Source organism: Agelaius phoeniceus, chromosome 12, assembly GCF_051311805.1.
Source record: "Agelaius phoeniceus isolate bAgePho1 chromosome 12, bAgePho1.hap1, whole genome shotgun sequence".
NCBI lineage: Eukaryota > Metazoa > Chordata > Aves > Passeriformes > Icteridae > Agelaius > Agelaius phoeniceus.
The window spans coordinates 21,707,157-21,726,181 of record NC_135276.1 but is presented as its reverse complement, the minus strand read 5'-3'; the positions used below and the strand labels follow the sequence as shown (position 1 = coordinate 21,726,181).

The 19,025-nt window shown below is 44.8% G+C and overlaps 1 protein-coding gene across 1 annotated transcript in view; it reads right to left on the bottom strand.

The window, feature by feature from the left end:
• ZFHX3 (zinc finger homeobox 3) overlaps nucleotides 1-19,025 on the bottom strand; it is a 393,056-nt gene that overhangs the window by 315,538 nt on the left and 58,493 nt on the right. The window contains exon 2 of the mRNA XM_077184852.1: nucleotides 4,360-4,464. The gene's annotated coding sequence lies outside the window, so the exon portion shown is untranslated. The remainder of the gene's footprint in view (nucleotides 1-4,359; nucleotides 4,465-19,025) is intronic.

The following is a 19,025-nucleotide window of genomic DNA, read 5'->3' as shown; positions in this document are numbered from 1 at the left end:
AACACTGCATGGGACTTACAAAGCAGAAGATGAGGAAGATGGCCAGGTCAGCCTTCTCTAGATTTCATGAGCATAAAACAAAATTAAATCAGTCCCAGCTTTTAAGGCTGTTAGTCAAATAAATCATATTTGAAATCAAAATAATTGATGACACCCGGATTTCCCTTCTAATCAACCTTTACTTTTTTCAATCATCTAAATAAATTGATGACAAAACAGCAAGATAAACAGAAGCTGCAAAAGAAAGTTGACAAAGTTGAATTTCCAACACAACTAAGATAATCAAGTTTTTCCCTCTCTCAGTGTTTCCTGGGGGTTTTGGACTAATGGGAGGCTTTGTTTAGGTTTGGGGTAGTCTGGGGTATTTTTTAAACAGCTTCACAGAAAATAACTGTATCAAAATAATGGCAGAAAGCACTTTCATTTTTTTCCCTTCAAATCCCCATGGACTACGTGGGGACCTCAAGTCAAAAACCTTCACTTTAGAACAATAAATAAATAAACCCGCTAAACCCTTCCCAAGGCTGGTCAACTGTAGCATAACTAATGCAAGAGGCTGAGAGATGCCAGATAAATTTGATTACTATAAAAGATGGGAATATGTTTCTTTCCTCAGAGAATTCACAAAAAGGGGTCAAAAACAAAGCAGCACTGAAAGCCAACAACTTCATTTCTCCAGCAACTCAAGGCGAAAATACAATACAATTCCAGGGGAACGTTTTATCACATCGGTGCAGACACCTCCTAATCTTCTATTTCTGAAAAAGGGAAATAGCAAAGATAGAGTCCAGGCAAAATGGGGCTCTTCTTTCTTTTCTGGAAAAGGCACTCTGATTAGTATATCAATTTAGCAAAGAGTTCAAGAACTGTTTTCCTCTTTCACCTGCTACCAGTGTCATAGAGGCTCTAACACATTTCAGTTGGAAAAAAAAGTAATCTTACACTTCTTGTTATTCTTCCAATTTGTCAGATTCCCAAATCATTTATCTCAAATGCATTCAGGAGCACCATCAGGAGAAATGACCCATCGTCCTTTCCTTGTTAAAGGAAAACAAAGTCCTGACTCTGTTAATTGTTCCAGCCCTGAGTAATGGTGAGATCCAGAGATCCCCCTGCACTGTTCCCTGACTAAGAGACAGTCCTGATTTCCCATTTTTCCTCTGTAAATAGATGAGCTCCTGCCAGCTGCTGTTACCACGGCACCAGTATTTTGCAAACTTCTCTGCAATTACTTTTTCCTTCGCGTGTCTCAGAGTGGCATTTGATTTTTTCACATCGTGTTGGGGGCACAGTCGTACCTCAGTCAGCTCCTGGCCCCTTCTCCCCAGAGAACACAACCCTTCCAGCCAGCAGAAAAGCCATTCTTACTTGAATCTATTCAATGTCACCTTATTTTCATCACTTCTTCCAAGTCATCCACTTCTTCCTATTTAACATCCCAAACTCCTGCTCCATTAACAGCATCTCCTAGCACTGGTTCTTCAGCCCAGTTCCAGTAAACCACAGGTAACTTATACAGAAGAGTTACAAATAATATGTATAAAAGAAGGTTGAACTTTGAAGAACAAGTAATTTCCAGACAGCCTGATAAATTCACTTTAGTCCCACAAACTTCTCACACAACACATCTTACAAGCAATCTGCTGCAAAAAGCATTTTCCATGGGCTGACAGCACCAGTTGCTCTGCAGGACTCAAGAAAGAACAGCTTGCAGCACTTTTTTGTGGGTATATTTTTCAGAGACTAAGATCCACACCCAAATTTGGTAAAAGCTGTTCAGATTCAGTATTAAATGCTTTGCAGTAATCAGAGTCCTTTACTGTGTCAAACAATTTCAGTAAAAAAAAAATTACTATCTGGTTTATTCATGCTATTGCTTCTTATTTTATCATGGTCTGCTACGTAATTGCCCTGCAAACATCATGCAACTCCTTATTTCCTTTTTTCCATGGTATATGCAATCCAAACCCCTCCATTTCAAGTAAAAGTCTAATTAATATTGGTAATAACACATACAAAATACTACCTACAGTCAATGACCATAAAGGTACCACCTTCATTTTCAACGTCAAGGCCAGAAGATGCCCATGGCCTGGAAGGAAGAACTGTTTCCTCAGAAGAACAAACCATGAAACACCTCAACAAGGTCCCCAACCCAGAGGCCACCCCTGCAAGGCCCCCCAAGCCCCCTGGCAGGAGCTCAGACGGGCTGGAAGCACCAGGGCCATGGGCAGGGAATTCAGCTGCAGGATCAGTCGGGCAATTCAGAAGCCCCAGATACCGAATGGAGGAAACGATTCTGAGGAGCTAAAAAAGGGCAACTCTGACTATCACGGCAACAAACAGATCAGCTGCTGCCTTGAAAAGCCATGTATATGCTGCTCTCTTATCCTTTTTACTTCTGACCACTCAAAAGCTTGCTTGCATCAGCACAGCACAACAGCAGAGCTGGAAGGAAGTCTGTGCTTTTAGAGAGCAGAAACACAATGTGAAAATGCCAAAAAAAGCCCAAAACAAAACCAAAAACAAACAAACTAAAAAAAAGAGAGGAAAAAACCACCAAAGCAGGATTTATGAAAGTGTTCTGAATTTCTTCAGACACTGTGTTCTCCTTTCTAAAGAACCTGATGGCACAGTATAAAAACTATTTCTCTTCCACTATTGTTTTCAATAAAAATGTAAAAAAACCCCAACCATCAGCAATTTAAAAATACAACAAAACTCTCTGATAAGAGATTTAAATATGCAAAGACTACACAGAAAGGGTGCTGAAAGGGCACTTCTAGAACGTCTACAAAACTAAAATGCAGAAGTGTTTGCAGTCACCTGTGCACACATTCCTTAAACCCTCACAACTCCATCTGCAGACTGGCACAGATGTACCAAACTCCATTGCTAGGAAATGCAGATGTTTGATTAACCAGGATGCTGCTGCTCTGGATCCCTGTGAGTCTGTTAGAACTGAAACCACTTTACTTCTCCCTACAGGAGCCACATCATGAGATGCAGGAGGACAGTTTGGATGACTGAGCTGGAAACAGAGCATGTTCTGTCTCATTGCTGCCCTGCAGCTCCTGCTGTGTATCAGGCACACAAATCCATCCTTCCCCCAAACCCTGCACTCCTGGCTTTTCAGCTCTTCCTCCACTCCAGCTCCTAAACCCACTCTACCTCTTAAACAAACCACTGGGCTCCTAATCATGAATTCCATCCTTCAACTTTTAAACTTCTCACTTTAGGACAGTTCAAAGCATCCTCATAGCACCCTCACAGCCACGTGGCATTCTGTAAAGTAGTGCTGCTCAGGCTCAGAAACCCACACAAACCTAGAAAACTGCCTCAGGATATTTATTGATGCACCATCTTGAAAGTTTTTTCTAATGAATTTTGTTGCTGTGAAAGACTTCTGCCTTTCAAAAGCAGAAGAGTTTTATAAAAAAATTAGAAGTTGGCATTTCTGAAATACTATTAGAAAAACTTGAACAACCTGGTCTAGGGGAAGGTGTTCCCATGGCAGGGGATGGAACGAGATGATTTTTGAGGTTCCTCCCAACCCAAAGCACCCTGTGAGTCTCTGAAATAGCCTCTGCAGCAGCAATTTCACAGACATCAATGGCTCTGCTCGCCCTGTGCATCAGACAGGAATTTTTCATTTCATACATCATTTAAAACTTACTGCAGTGATTCCACAAACCTGTCTACAAGCACCTTCTTCTCTCCCAGCCCCCTCCAAATCAGGCTATTTTGGCCAAAAGTGAACACACAAGCAGACTGCCATAACACTGACAACAGAGAAGCAAAGCAGCATTTAGCACCAGATAATGAAGAGAAAGACCTCGTTCTCTCAAATAATACTGCATCTTCTATTTGAATACTTCACAATAAAATGACACTAACTACACCATCAGCAAACTTACCCCAAACATCCCCCAGCAAGCAACTAGCATTAGCACACAGGCATTTCAGTGTTTTTAAACACAGATTTGCATTTATCTCACATTTTCAGAAATCCCTCTCCCAGAACGCTGTAAGAGTGTGGACAAAACCTTCTCTTCCCAAAACCACTTGTTCAGATCTCTGTGTTCTGGAGCCATTCACACAGACAGATCATTGACTGCTGCAGCTGCCCAGATAAAATAATAAAGATCACAACTATTGCTACATTTATTATTTCTGGAATAGGCCTTCAATGCTCGAATATAGAGATAAGTTCTGAAAATACAGAATGCCATAATCCACGTGCAAATACTTCAACACACACTGTGGCCACAATTCACAAATTTCCAGACTGAGAGCTGAAAATCAGACAGCTTTCACTTAAAACTCAGCGTGGCAATCCAAAGAGAGAGGTTTACTCACCATTTCTGAAGGACCTCTGGACTGTAGCATCTAACACAGGACACTCCCTGCCTGGGCGTTAGTTCAGTAATTCCTCTTCTCGTTCAGGATAAATCCAGAAAGTAGCTGGCACAAAGAAATGGAAAACACACATTTAGCTGGGGATGGATGTGAACAAACAGAATTTTGTCTTGGCCACATGACTAACAAAAATCTTCCATAGCATTCTTCTTTTCAGTCAACACCAAAACATTTTTGTAAGCACTAGGAAAAAACCTTTGATTTGAAGTAAATTAAAAGACAAGGTACAATGATTACCTGAATATTCCTAATACTTTTAACATGCTGGAACACATGTGAGTCTCAAACTGTGGTAAGTCAGAGCGCTCAAATGTTCTTGAGTCAGGAGAATTTTTGTGCGTACAGCACGGGAACACAAGGAACGTTATAAAATCTAAGACCACTCAATGACAGTTTCTGGAAAGCTTCCCAAATTACTTGTCCCCACTAACCACCCACACAAGGAGAGATTCTATTAACCACAAATAACCACAAAGGGTTCTCTGGCTCCGTTTGTGCAGGCAGCTGTGAAGGTGCCAGCCTGTGTGCCCGGCTCAGGACCTGCAGGGCAGAGCCAGGCCAGGGCACAGAGCCCAGGGCACCCCCAGCCCTGCAGAGGGAGCAGAACAGGAGCAGCCCCTGCTGCACAATCCCTGCACAGCTCCCCAGGCCCTGCTGCACCCACAGCCAAAGGCTCCCCACCCGCCACACACCACAGAGTAAAGATCCATAGCTCTAAACTGTTCCACTTCATCATGAACTTCTCAACTCAGCAATCAATACGGTATTGAGCAATAAACAACAAGCCAGAAATATTCTTGAACAGAAACACCAAGCCCACCCTTATTCAGAATTGTGAATTGTGCAGCTCACACGTTTTCCAACATAAGTTCAGAAAATAAAAATCTCATTAAAGCTTTAGCCAAAATTTCTAATTCATCAAAGGACCATGTTTTGAATACCAATGAATTTCATGAAAAAGAAGCGCTTTTTTTTCTTGTCGGCATGTCTGTAAAATCTCTCTCAGGTTACAAAACCAAATCTGATGACACTGAAAAGTCTTTCAGGAACAAAGACAGACGAGTAAAACAACCACCAGATCTCTTTAATTCCATGCAAAAGTGTCAACAGCAAAATCACTGCATCTCTGCCATAGCAGAATATTAAATAGTTCATTAATATCCATTTTCCCTTCTTCTCTTTTCAGAGGCTACTAAAATTGTTTCTGTTTGATTTTACATGAGTGAAACTCCTCCCAAATGAAACAGGTACAAGGATCTTGAAAGAACACTCAAGTGCACATCACTCAAGCCCTTGGCAGGCCCTATCTCTGCGAAACAACAATAGCATCCCACTAATAACAATGACTTCCTTAACTATTCATTTTGGTAAATAATGGAACTGAAAATTATCTAGTGATGGATTTGCACTTTTACAATGCATCTCGGGGATGAAAATGAATAGGGACAGAGAAATTATGTGTGTTACAATGGCTGACACCACAACTTGAGATCCAGCCTCGCTCCACAGAACAACACCAGCTGAAAATGTGGCACTGCAGTTTGGAGCATTTTACCTTTGTCTAGCTCTACTGTGAGACATCCTATATATATTATTTGTATTACAGAAGCACTTAGAGATGCCAATTAAAACCTAACACAGCTGTAGTAGGCAGAAATAGTATGAAAGTTACAATAGGTGTCATAGCCATTGTAATTCCAACCACAATAAATCACCCATTGCTCAGATATTCCTTCTTTTATCAGCTACCACAGAATTTAACATTTTATATGTTATGAGAGAGCACTAGCAGAATGGCCTGGGCAGCCTTTTCTTATTTAAAAATCATACTAATATTTCCAGTGGAGGCCCAGAGGGAGAAAGCCTGGTGACACAAGGCTCACTCTCCTTCATCACCTTCCTCAGGAAACCCATGGAACTCCAAGGCTATGTGGACCATCAGGTGAAAAATCAGAATATTTGGAGGCAGGAAGCTGACAAAAGGCAACAACTTTTCTGGAAGCAATGAGAAACACCAAGCTTCTCTTTAAAAAGTTGAAGATTACTTTGTGTTTAAGTTAACAAATGGCAAGTGTTTACCTGTGACTATTAGTTCTCTCCTAGGCAGTTTATTATAAACAGTATTTCAAACACAGGACTTTAAGAGACAATGTATAAATATTTTAAATGGTAAAATATAGGTGCTGGCTTTTTTTTGTACTATGTCCAGAAAATTTGCACAAACACATCAAATTCTCCACCTAGGGAATTTACTTTATTGTTAAGTTTGCATTTAAAACAAATGTACATGACCTATTTTGGGGCTAATATAACTAAAAGGAGCCTATTTGTTGTTTATTATTTATAGAAGATTCACTTCAGATTAGGCCTCTTGCGGACGTGTGTATCTGTGTGGCATCACAAAGCATCTCCAGATCTCCCCAGCACTAAAACACACGAGGAAATGACAAGTTAGGATGTATCCAGTACACAGAGTGTTTTATAAAAGCCAAGATTAAAAGCTGGTTTTTCCCTCCTCAGAAAGGCCACATGAAAGAGCTGCTACCCTGGGTAATGCATTGACCTTCTGGGGCTGATAATGACAAGTTCAAGTTCCTGGAGTTGGGGAAGATGTGGAACTACAGTAAGTGCACTCAAGCAACGAGTCCATCTGCTCTGTTAGAATCCCACTCACAAACCAGCCCCGTGCAAAGAAAGGGGAAAACAATTTAATTTCTTTTATTTATATAACCCAGGAGTTTTTCTACACCATCAGCATGGCTCAAAACTGCTTTCTTAGAGGCTTCAATCTAAGGCACTGATTGTTTCTTTCCATTTTAATAGAAAACTTGAAATTATTTCATATAAAAGGTGTCAAATTTATGAAAATAGAGATGCAAAATTGCCTCTCATGTCTAAAATTTTGCATTTTCAGCTTTTTCTTGTAAACAGAGAGTAAAACATGGTAAAATCATATCTATTCTGTAAGAGATAAAACACCTCCTTTAAAACTTCTAGAAAATCAGAAATGCATTTTTATACACCAACTAAGGAAAAGCAGAGTTGCCCCAAAGCCCCTGTTGTGGCCAGCCGTTGGTTTTGCAGCTTTGTGGGTGACAGTGCCTGGAGCTCTGGGGGCAGAGTAAAGCTCCCCACCAGGCTGCAGGCAGGACTGAGGCACTGAGGAAAAGCAGCTCCAGAGCTGCAGCACCTCCGCAGCTGGCACTGCTGAGGGTGCGTTATAGCACGTACTGCTGCTACCCACATCCAACTCCCTGCGTGGTAGCACATTCTGCATTTTCAAATATTTATATTTCAAATTACACAGAGATATTACAACCTTTACATCTTTGTTTAAGTTATTTAAGACAAAAAAATAAAGGCTAAAACAAATGCTATGACTCCAGTTGGTGTAAATCAACATGTACATCATCAGGTTTTAATCATCAGCTCATGCCAAATGGTTTACATTGAAAGATTCCTGCCAGGACAGGCTGCGAGCGCAAAGGGAATAAAATCATTCCAAAATAAATTCCCTTTTAAATTTTGCTCTAAAACAGTATTTCTAATTTCTTTCTCCTCGCCCCCAATTCAATCTCATCTCAGAAACATTAATTTATTTAGAAAGAGAAATTAATCACAGGCATCTCTACAGTCCTGGGTGATTCCAGTCCAGTCAATTTTTGCCTCTCCTTAGAAAACACGGTGATATTAAACACAAAACCCCACACATTGAAAGAACACTAACACTTCTGAAACAAGATTTTGAGCTGAAGTTAAGAAATTGCTATAATTAAACTTGTCCAGGAAGACAGATTAAGGTCAAATATGTCTATTAATTTTGGGTATCCAGTCTAAGCCACCTTAGACTTGACGGTTTTCCTCTGAAGCAGAGCGTTTCCCAGCATTTAACTGGTTGCTGACTGGTTTTCCCGGGTGTTTTCCAGCCCCGGGCGGCACAGCGGGCCCGGGCAGGAGCGGGGCGGTCCTTGCGGAGCTCCCGGGCGCAGCCCCGGCCCGGCTGCCCGCGGCCCTCGCTGCTCCCTCGCTGCTCCCTCCTCCCGCAGCCCCCGCAGGCCGTGCCTGTCGCCCTGGCCGGGAACTCAATGCGGGGTGGCGGCACCGCGCTGGGGTCCCCCCGTGCCCACGGAACCCTCGCGGGGCTCTGAGAGCGCCGGGCCCCGACAGCGGCACCAGAATGGCCTCGGCTGGTGGCGACAGTCAAGGGAGTCAAAGTTCAGTCACAGGCAATGCTTTGGGTGGAAGGGCCTCAAAGCCCATTCCATCCCACCCCTGCCATGGCAAGGACACCTTCCCCTGTCCCAGGCTGCTCCAGCCCCAGGGTCCAGCCTGGCCTTGGGCACTGCCAGGGATCCAGGGGCAGCCACAGCTACTCCGGGCACCTGTGCCAGGGCTTGCCCACCGTGCCAGGGAAGGATCCCCTCCCTCTCTGCAATCCATCCATCCATCCATCCATCCATCCATCCATCCATCCATCCATCCATCCCTCTCCTCTGGCAGCGGGAGCCACCCCTGCAGGCCCCGCGAGCAGGGACACGAGGCTGCGGAGCTACAAACGCTGAAGGGAGAGCGGCAGCTCCCGGCGGAGGGGCCCGGGCCGGGCCGCGCTCAGCGCTGAGCCGGGGAACGACCCCGCACACCGCGGAGTCCCCGGGACCGGGCAGTGTCCCTGGGCGGGCAGTGACCCCGCACACCGCGGAGTCCTCGGGACCGGGCAGTGTCCCTGGGCGGGCAGTGACCCCGAACACCGCGGAGTCCTCGGGACCGGGCAGTGACCCCGCACACCGCGGAGTCCCCGGGACCGGGCAGTGTCCCCTGTGCCGGGCAGTAACCCCGCACACCGCGGAGTCCCCGGGACCGGGCAGTGTCCCCTGTGCCGGGCAGTAACCCCGCACACCGCGGAGTCCCCGGGACCGGGCAGTGTCCCTGTCCCGGGCCGTGACCCCGCACACCGCACTGTCCCTGTCCAGGCAGTGACCCCTCTGCGGGCAGTGACCCCTGTCCCGGCAGTGTCCCTGTCCCGGCAGTGTCCCTGTCCCGGGCAGTGACCCTGTCCCGGCAGTGTCCCTGTCCCGGGCAGTGACCCCTGTCCCGGCAGTGTCCCTGTCCCGGGCAGTGTCCCTGTCCCGGCAGTGTCCCTGTCCCGGGCAGTGTCCCTGTCCCGGGCAGTGTCCCTGTCCCGGGCAGTGACCCCTGTCCCGGCAGTGTCCCCGTCCCGGGCAGTGTCCCTGTCCCGGGCAGTGTCCCTGTCCCGGGCAGTGTCCCTGTCTGGGCAGTGACCCCTGTCCCGGCAGTGACCCCTCTGCGGGCAGTGTCCCTGTCCCGGGCAGTGTCCCTGTCCCGGCAGTGTCCCTGTCCCGGCAGTGTCCCTGTCCCGCGCTGTCCCTGTCCCGGGCAGTGTCCCTGTCCCGGGCAGTGTCCCTGTCCCAGCAGTGACCCCTGTCCCGCGCTGTCCCTCTGCGGGCAGTGTCCCTGTCCCGGGCAGTGTCCCTGTCCCGCGCTGTCCCTGTCCCGGCAGTGTCCCTGTCCCGGGCAGTGTCCCTGTCCCGGGCAGTGTCCCTGTCCCGGCAGTGTCCCTGTCCCGGCAGTGTCCCTGTCCCGGCAGTGTCCCTGTCCCGGCAGTGACCCCTCTGCGGGCAGTGACCCCTGTCCCGCGCTGTCCCGCACCGGTGCCGCGCTCGGGGCCGTGGGGCGCTGCCCCGCACTCCTCTCGTTCTCATCGCGACCTTCTCGCTTTGAACAAAGGCGCCGCTCCCGCATCCCGCGCCCCACACAAAGGAGCCAAACACGGCACCGCCACTGAGGGCAGCCAGGGGTTAAAAACCGAGATCGCAAACAAATGTTTCCATAATCAACACTTACCGCAAGCAATGCTCACAAAACTACAAGAAAAAGAATAATTTTCTGCAAATAGCAGAAGAAACGTTTTCTTCTTTAGGGTGAAATATCCCTTTTTTCAAGTATGTCTTAACCTTTTCTATTTCAGGTTAGCTTGGAAAACAGAAAAGGCTACCCTGAGTTTTATTTTTAATTTGACACATTAAAAAATGAAATACCCCTCTGAAAATCCTAGAGCCTGTGGCATAACTTCTTCATTTAGATAAATTCTAAAGTAGCTGTTATTTACCCAGAAACCAAAGAACAATCTGTGTTATTAAGATTTTTTTTCTAATACATAACATTATTTGCTAACATTCCTAAATATTCATTATAGGAACACACAGCCTTTAAAAAGCTGATTGTTTTTTCGTTAAATTTGGATACTTGGGAGGATTCTGTGCACAAGTTAAATAAACAGATATCTGGCGAATTTTCAAGTGAATGTTGAAGATACAAATAGTATCAACCAGGACAAAGGCAGGTGCTCCCTGTCTCAGCCCCTCGGGAGCCCACCCTTCCCCTCCCAGCCCTGCTGGACCTGCAGGGAGCTCCTGAGTTCTCAGCAACTCTCTCAGAGGGAAGGCAAAAGAATTTTGCTGGTTCAGAATCTTTCCTTCTTTTGAAGTTCCATATCTGGTACTTTTAAGTCACACCCTCTTTCCCCCATCTTTCTGTGACACGGAAAATGTCACACTTTGTCCAGACACAATTTCAACAATTTCATTTATACCAGAGGGTGCTTATTAGTACATGTATTTCAATCAGATACTTACTTGCATTCAAAGTTACTGCAAAAAATTTAAGTACCAGAAGATTAATACAGTGCCTTAATCTGAACATCGTAAACTCCAGGAGCTGATCTTGAAACTCATGCTCTAAGTTTACCTGTTGACTTTCTACAACCATACACAAAAATCAAGTAATTGCAAAAAAAAAAAAAAAAAAAAAAAAAAGAACGAAAGAAAGAAAGAAAGAAAGGATATTTTATAGCCTGAGCCAGACTGTTCCTACCATTTGTAGGAACAACTGCTGAGTTTACACAAGAAAATAGTATTTAAAAACAATGTCTGAGCCTACATCCCTTCCTTAAAGTAATTTTTAATGCAAATGAGTCCTTCCTAACCTAAATGTGGTTTAGCCCAAGCCAGAGCTGTTGGCCACCGTGCAAACCAGTGCAGCAGAGTTTTACCGCCAGAGGAGATCGGGTCAGAGATGGCTCCTGGTGTCAGATCAGTCACTGACTGCCTCAATTACCTTTGGCAAACCATTTAACCTTTCTGTATTAATGGTTTCCTGCCAGTAGAATAGTTCTTCATCATGGTCGGGAGGAGTTTAGCCCATTAATTAATAAAAATAACTATAAAAATACTCTTTTTTAAAATCCAGGAGCGATCTGTTCTGCAGAATAATACTGAAACTCCAAACTCCTCTGCACATTAGGTAGAAATGAGCTATTTCTAGGTAAGTGGGTGCTATTTCAGAGCAGATTTTCAGCATCCACACTCTAATGGCTTCACAAATGATGAAGAACAAGGCTCGGGGTTTTCTTGCAGCTCGTGACTAACAACAACAAAAACAAACAGCAGTTTGTCCTGAACTAACCACTTGCATGGTTTAGAACACTTCCCTGAGTTTTAATGAGCTAAATGAGTTTAAAAGGTATCTGTTGTGAAAATGGCCTTGGTCTGAAACCCTCCAGGCCTTGTCTCAGCCTAAACAAACTCCAGTGCCTGGAGAACGGCCCTGGCACAGGGAGCCACAGGGAAACAGGGACAGCTCAGCCCCACTGCAGCATCCTGCCAGGGACCACTGCAATACAGTCTATTCCAGAATCATTTTTCTTTTTATTATTTCATTAAGTTGTATCTCACTAAAGTTCCTCCTAGGATCTCTCTACAGCACCAAATTTTTCATTGGGAAAACTATAAATCATGGGCCTAAATTACAATTTAATTATAAACGCCTTCCCTTCTAATGCTGCCTGGGACCTTTTACCCTCCTACATAATTCTAAAAAATGACCCCTGTCATAATTTCCTTCACTAGAATAATATGCAGAGATCTAATCCTGAATCCTGCTGTCTTATAATTTAATATAAGAGGTAATTATTATTCAAAAGATAATGTTGCAGATATTGAAAATATTCTGAAGTTTAAGTCTAAAAAAACCCTTCCCTTGGTATGTAAAAGCCTCTTATTTGACTCTTGCAAGAAAGGAAATAAATAAAAAGGTTTTAAGACTTTATGCAAAATGTTAGGAATATTATTTGTAGCTGAGATTTGTCAACTGTAATTTCTATAACCCTTGAACTACAGAGAAAACACTCACATGCAGCAAAAGCAGGAAGGCACCAGACCATTTATTATTGATCTCTGCTTTTTGCCATAGGTTAGACAGACAGCTCTGGACTGCTGATATCCAGCTGAAAAATACGGCTTAGGTGGCTCCACATTTTGGAGCACAAGGAAATCTAAGGTGAGCCAAAGTCAAAAGAAAACCAAATCAAACAAACAAAACCCACCATCATGAAACCACCTTCTTACAGCTCAAATTTTATTTCATATTGAACACATCAAAGGCACAGTTACATTTATCCAAAACACTCCTGTGAAGAAGTTAAATTATAATAAAACCTTAAGGAATTCGTTTTCCTCGTACATTTTAGTACTGGGAATTAGTACATTTTCCCTAAGTCAGAAAAGCAAGGAGTAACACCATTATGTCAGCTCATCTTGCACAAGAGACGTGGGTTTAATCTCAGCCCAGGAACACGGCTGTTACTGCCTGGCTGTTCCCTCTACATAGGAAGGCTTTGACCTTAAAGCCCTTTTTTCTAAAACTGGGATTCATCAATAAAAATGTGTTTTCTTTCAAGTTAACTCTTAGGGTATGCAGGAATATCTACCAAAGAGGGGAACTGAGTGCAGCTGGAGCAGGAGCAGGTGAGAACGAACACAAGGAGAGAGAATTAACAGAAATAATTCAAGTATAGTAGAGTAAAATTCACAAAACTGGAATGCTTTCCCTGTTTCAAATTCAGGGAGCAAGCCCCATTTTTTCAGGTAAATGAGATATCAAATGAGCTTTATTGCTTCTAACCATATCCAGCTCCATCAGTGAGAACAAATAAAATCCCCTAACTGACAGATTCAACATCCTGAAGAGGGAGAGGCCAGGGAGGTTATCAGAAAATGGGGTTCACAAGAGGTAATTATAGCCTGTGCTCACCCTGCTAAGGTGAGGCAGAACATCACGATACAGCTCCATAAAAATCAAACTATATAATGCAGAGGCACCAGTTTACTGCTCTCTTTGGTTTTGCTTTGGGAGCAGTTCATTTAAGACATAATAAATTGAAGGGTTTTTTCTCCCGTCCCTCCATAAATCCAGGGACAGTGCAAATGAGGAGGTGCTCATTACGGACAAAGGAAAGGGGCTCCCCAGACAGTGACACGAGCTGGGAGCACTGAAGCTCTCATTAAAGGGAGCCCTGTGCTTTTTGTAATAAGGAATATTACTTAACAACACTCCAAGCATGGTTCACTCCATACTGCTGAAGTGAGCTTTTGGGGGGCAGTGAAGGGGAAAAGAGAGAGCATCCACAGTGCTACAAATATCATCAAAACAGAGATGGAGTTTTGCCTGTAACAAATTAATAATAAGCAAGGAAGTGTCACTGCCTGTAACTGAATGGCTTCATGCAACACACGGATTCAAGGATCCTAGGGGGATTCATGGAAGGTGTTGGACTCTACTCCTAAATAAACAAACAAAACCAGGCTGGAGGGACACAGGTAGACAATTTCAGTTCTCAAAGCAGAAGGATAACAAAGGGTATGAAGCCACCACCAGGGCAATTGGCCAAGAAACCACTACTATTAACACATCACACTCCTTGTGCACATGACCAACTTTCCCTAAGAAGATCCTGTGGTTGACCCTGCAGAATTTAATTCTGGTTTTGCCAAACCATCACTCCCACCTGTCAGATTACTTTCAGTCGTGCAGCTATCACTGAATGCACTCACTAGCTCAGCTTTCTGTTGTCTGAAAGCTCAGTACATATATTTCCTACTCTGTGATTCAGCTCATTAAAGCAAACACTGCAGTGACCCAGGGTCAGGGCAGACCCCTGCCAAAACTCAGTGTATACCTCCTTGCATTCTGACAGTGATAAGTCTGCTCTAAAAATGATTCTTCAACCTGGTCTACACCACTCATCTCAACCAAATTTCCTGAGCTTGCTAATGAATAAAGCTGGTGTGAGGAGAGCCAAAAACCTCCCTGCACTGGAGATCTATGACAGCGAGTGCTCCTTCCCTGCCCACCCCTGTTACTCTGCTATAGAAGTTGTTGTGTGCCTTAGACAATGTTTTTTCTGTCAAGTCTGTGTTTGTTATTCATTCCCTTGTCATCTTCCAAGCGCTCACAAATAGTTTGGTTGCTTTTCCCAGAGTTTCAGCAGGAACTGGAGATTACCTGACTGGTCTGTAACTCCTGTCTAAAGTCAGGACACTGAACTGTCTTCCAGGATTCCACCTTCCCTGCACAAGTCTTCAAAACAAACCACTTCTAGTTCTGAGTTTATTTTGGCTCTACATATTCTTTTAATGAGTTTTGAAACCAACAGTTCTGACAACAGCTCTCCTAGACACTTTAAGCTGTTTCTTCTCTCTTCAGGACTCAGATCTCACCCCTTTGGCAAGGGCATTAATTGTGGCAACTGCTGTGCCATGGGCAGCTTCAAGAGAGATGATACAGAAACTTTTGGCAGTCTCAAAGCTCTCTTTTCTCTCCACTGAATGGTGATCCTACACTTCTCTTTATTTTCCCATTCCTCATGCTCTTAGCAGCCTTATTCTTGCCATTTTGACACATCTTGCGTCCTATTTGATGATTTGGCCTCTCTGGTTTTATCACTATGTGCTCTGCCCATAAGTATTCTTATACCAATCTGCAAGGTGGTTCCTTACAGCTGGCATCCATCCTCAGCACTAGGATAGTTTGCATTTGACAAAAAGGTCCCATTTATGTAATTATTAAGATTTTGGGTCTGAATAATTCCCAGTAATTGCCATGTAAGGTGTCCAACACTTTCACTGTCACTGATCAGTCTTAGTTTTAATGCCCACTAAACTCAAAACTTGCTGCCCTTTTGCCTGTGATGGCCCAAGCAGTTTTGGCTTGGCCTTCTGCCTTCCTTTGACACATCCGCTCTACATTCCAGCAAGTGTTGAAGTTTTTTGCTCTACTGGTATATGGGGGACTAACAATATTGTCACTTTTTCCTGGTCTGTAACTGGAGGCCACAACAAAGAGAAAAATCGAGCCCAGGCTTGCAGTCATTGCTGATGGCAGCACTTATTCACAGTCCAAGAACATGCATTCCTCCAAGTTTGCAGCAGTACTTTTGCACATGGAGCCCAGCCCCAGCACATTCTCTCCCATTTAATAGGCTGCCTTTAGAGCACGTTTACTTAGTCCCATCAAACACGGGTAATTGACAGCTCTCCACCCCCAGCATCCCCACTCCGAGAGGGCCGTTTCCCCAGGAGCCGCCTCAGCCAACCTCAAACACTTTATTACTGCTCAATTTGGGTTTCCTGCCCACTGTAAGTGGCAGTGCTGAGGGTCTCTAGCTCTCTCTTGTCTCGCTAATCAATATAAGCAGTCACTTCCACGGCGTTTCCCTGCTACTCAGCAAGAAGGACGAGAGAGTGCCACAGGTTGTAAATAGCAGAACAGCCTCAGTGCTACATCACAAAGTTCAACTTCAGAAACAGGAGCCTGCTTTTATTTTGGACTTTTGGGCTTCTTTTGGGATTTTCTCTGTTTTGATTCTTTCTGGCCGAGCAAAGCACTGCACTTGGTTTTATGCCATTCCCACTAAGAGCCTCCTCGGTGGGGAGGGTCATAGTTACCCTCCCAGGAACAAAACTTCTCTGGGAGCAGCACGTGGCTGGAGACAGCACCAAGAAATTCCATAAAGTGCCAACCACAGCTTTACAGTCACCGCGTTATGGGTAAAAGAAAGTCAGGATTAAACAATTATTGCCTGGAACTAAGGCAGTAAAATTTGTTTATGAGGTAAATTTTAACAAGAAACAAACAGTTAGTGTTGTTTATAAGCAAACTCGAGCTGTAAAATCCAGGGAATGCTTTGTAAATGCCCGTCCATGGGCCAGGTGAGGTCCTGGAGGGAAGCTCCCTGCTGCTTGCAGCTGGCTCTCACACACACGGTGTGACCAGCTCCAGGTGACATCAGAGCCAGTGGCTGTGCCCAAGGATAGCAGGGACAAAACCTTCACTTGCTGCTGAAGGTGTTTCTTCTCACAGGTCTTCCCTTCCACTGCATGGAATGACCCCCTTGTCCTGTCCGTACCCCAAAGAGCCACAATGACTACTCCCAGTATTCTGGTGTTGTTTAGGTTGGAAAGGGCTTCTAAGCTGCTCAAGTCCAACCATTAATGCACCACTGCCAAGGCCACTGCTAAGCCATGAGCTTGCCAAGAGATGGAAGAGCAGTCTGTGACCCAGCAGCAAGCAAGTCAAGCAGAGTCTGCTCGAGGCCCCTGGGCCGTAGGGCAGAGTGCTTGGAACCAGTCCTAAATTCAGTACACTCTGGTTTCCCACTGCCACCTTGGTTAAGAGGAATTGCCCATATTTTTACTTAGCACTGCAATGTACTCTGTTTTAGTGAAATGATTTCATCAGGCTGAGCCCCAGGAGGACTCAGGGTTCCCCTGCAGTGCAGCCTGACCGCACCAGTAACACCAGCACAACAAGGAGCAGCCTCCCCACGCTGACTCCAGCAGCAGGGCAGCAGAGATGGAGCATCCACACTTCCACAGCCCAGCATGGCCCAGGGATGCTGCAGATGTGGAAACTGAAGACCAGCCCCTGAAAAGCCAGCGCCAAAGGCTGATGGGGAACAGCAGGGACACAGATGCAGGGCCAGAGCAGTCCCTGCACCTGGCTCCACAGCACAGCCACCCTTCCACCTCCATGGCCACCCAGAGAGCACACACTGCCTGGGCAGTACCCAGGAATGCTACTAATTTCATTAAAACCCTCTTGGCATGCTTTGAGGAAGGAAGTCCACCTTTGCTGATCCCACTTTACTCTTCCACAACAAGAAAGAAATAAAAAACCTGGGAGGGGGGAAATGTAACATTATCCTTTTTACTGCACACACACATGAAAAAATCTTTAAAAGTGAGTATCTGCCTACTGCAAAGTATTGAAGTGAAAAGGGAGGTGTTATCATCCCCGTTCCCCCAGGATCTCTTAGAATGTGTGTGTTTCTGTGGTGGTTGGCTTGTGGTTTCGTTGTTCACTACAGTTTCCCAGAGCCCTATATTTTACTGAAACATAAGTACAGGCCCACCAATTTGCTGACAAGCTGATCTATTGGCTCTAGGACACTGAGGGGAATTATGCTCCTGCCGCCCTGATGCTCTCCTTTGTTTAGAAAAAGAAGAGAGAAAGAGAGAGAGTGAAAAAAAAAATCCTCAATCGTTTAGTACAAGTCATTTTACATGCTGGGATAATGAAGTATAAAAATGCCTTCAAAGGACTGATTTCCTACTTTTAACTCACTACCAGCCGAGCTCTTTGTGAGGCCCTCTGGAACATGCATTCCCAGCCCCACTCAAACAAAAGAGCTGCGAATTCATTAAACTATTTAATTATGCCTTTTTATTTTTCTCCATTAGCAAGCCCTGCCAGTACAAAGTAAATAAAGCCACCATGGTCTTTCCCCAGCAGACACACTGACTGTTTTTATTCTTTATTCAGTTTACAATATAAAGGGCTATTTTTCCCCCCTCCTCCTATTCTTGGCGAGTTTCCTAATACAAGCCCTACAAACAGAAGCATCCAACTGTACATGCGACGCATGGAAGCCGGGAGCAGCACTCAGCATTGCGAGCACATACCCCAGACAGCTTTCAAAGTACCAGCAGCCAACGGCAGCCTAGCAGCACTTTGCAGCCAACGCGGAAAAGATATTAGCTTTTTTTTTATACTCTAGTAAATTTGCTTTTTACATCTATTTCTTTTCAGAAGGGCTTGTTATTGAGCTTACTGTCCACAAATTCCATTGATCTCAGGCTGTGACTCAATCCATATGCTCACGCTTTGACACCAGCACAGCAAGCAAGCGATACAAATCCTGTTCAGGCTACAAACTTATTGATTTTATAGATTTCCCCCAAAGTTGTGATAATGATATATCATTGTTAAATTTGGTAGAACAAACTGCTTTCCCAATCTGTCAATGCGAGCATGAAAACCAATTCACAGCCTTGTTTAGAAGGCTTTCCCTTCAGAAGAATAACTACTGCTGGCGGAGGCAGATCACCAACACCCCGCCGCTGGCAGCGGGGTGATGGATGTCACCTTTCCAGTTGCCCTTTCCTGACCCACAGCCCGCTGCGTTCCCAGACTTGCCTCCTGGTTATGAGAACCACCCTTATTTTTCAGAAGCCTTTCTCAAATTCATTATTTAAAACTTGCAGTAGATGTAAACCGTAATAATAGCTTTTAAACATATTTCCTTTAAATATTTTAGATGCATTAAGATGACATGAGAATTATTGATTTTAGCAAATCACTTTTGCTTGTTCTGTTCCTCGGCTCAGATAAATGGCAAAGCCATGCTTTTCCCTTCCATGAGAGGGAGACAGAACACTGGCTTAAAGAGGAGTGGCCTCACTCCCTGCTCC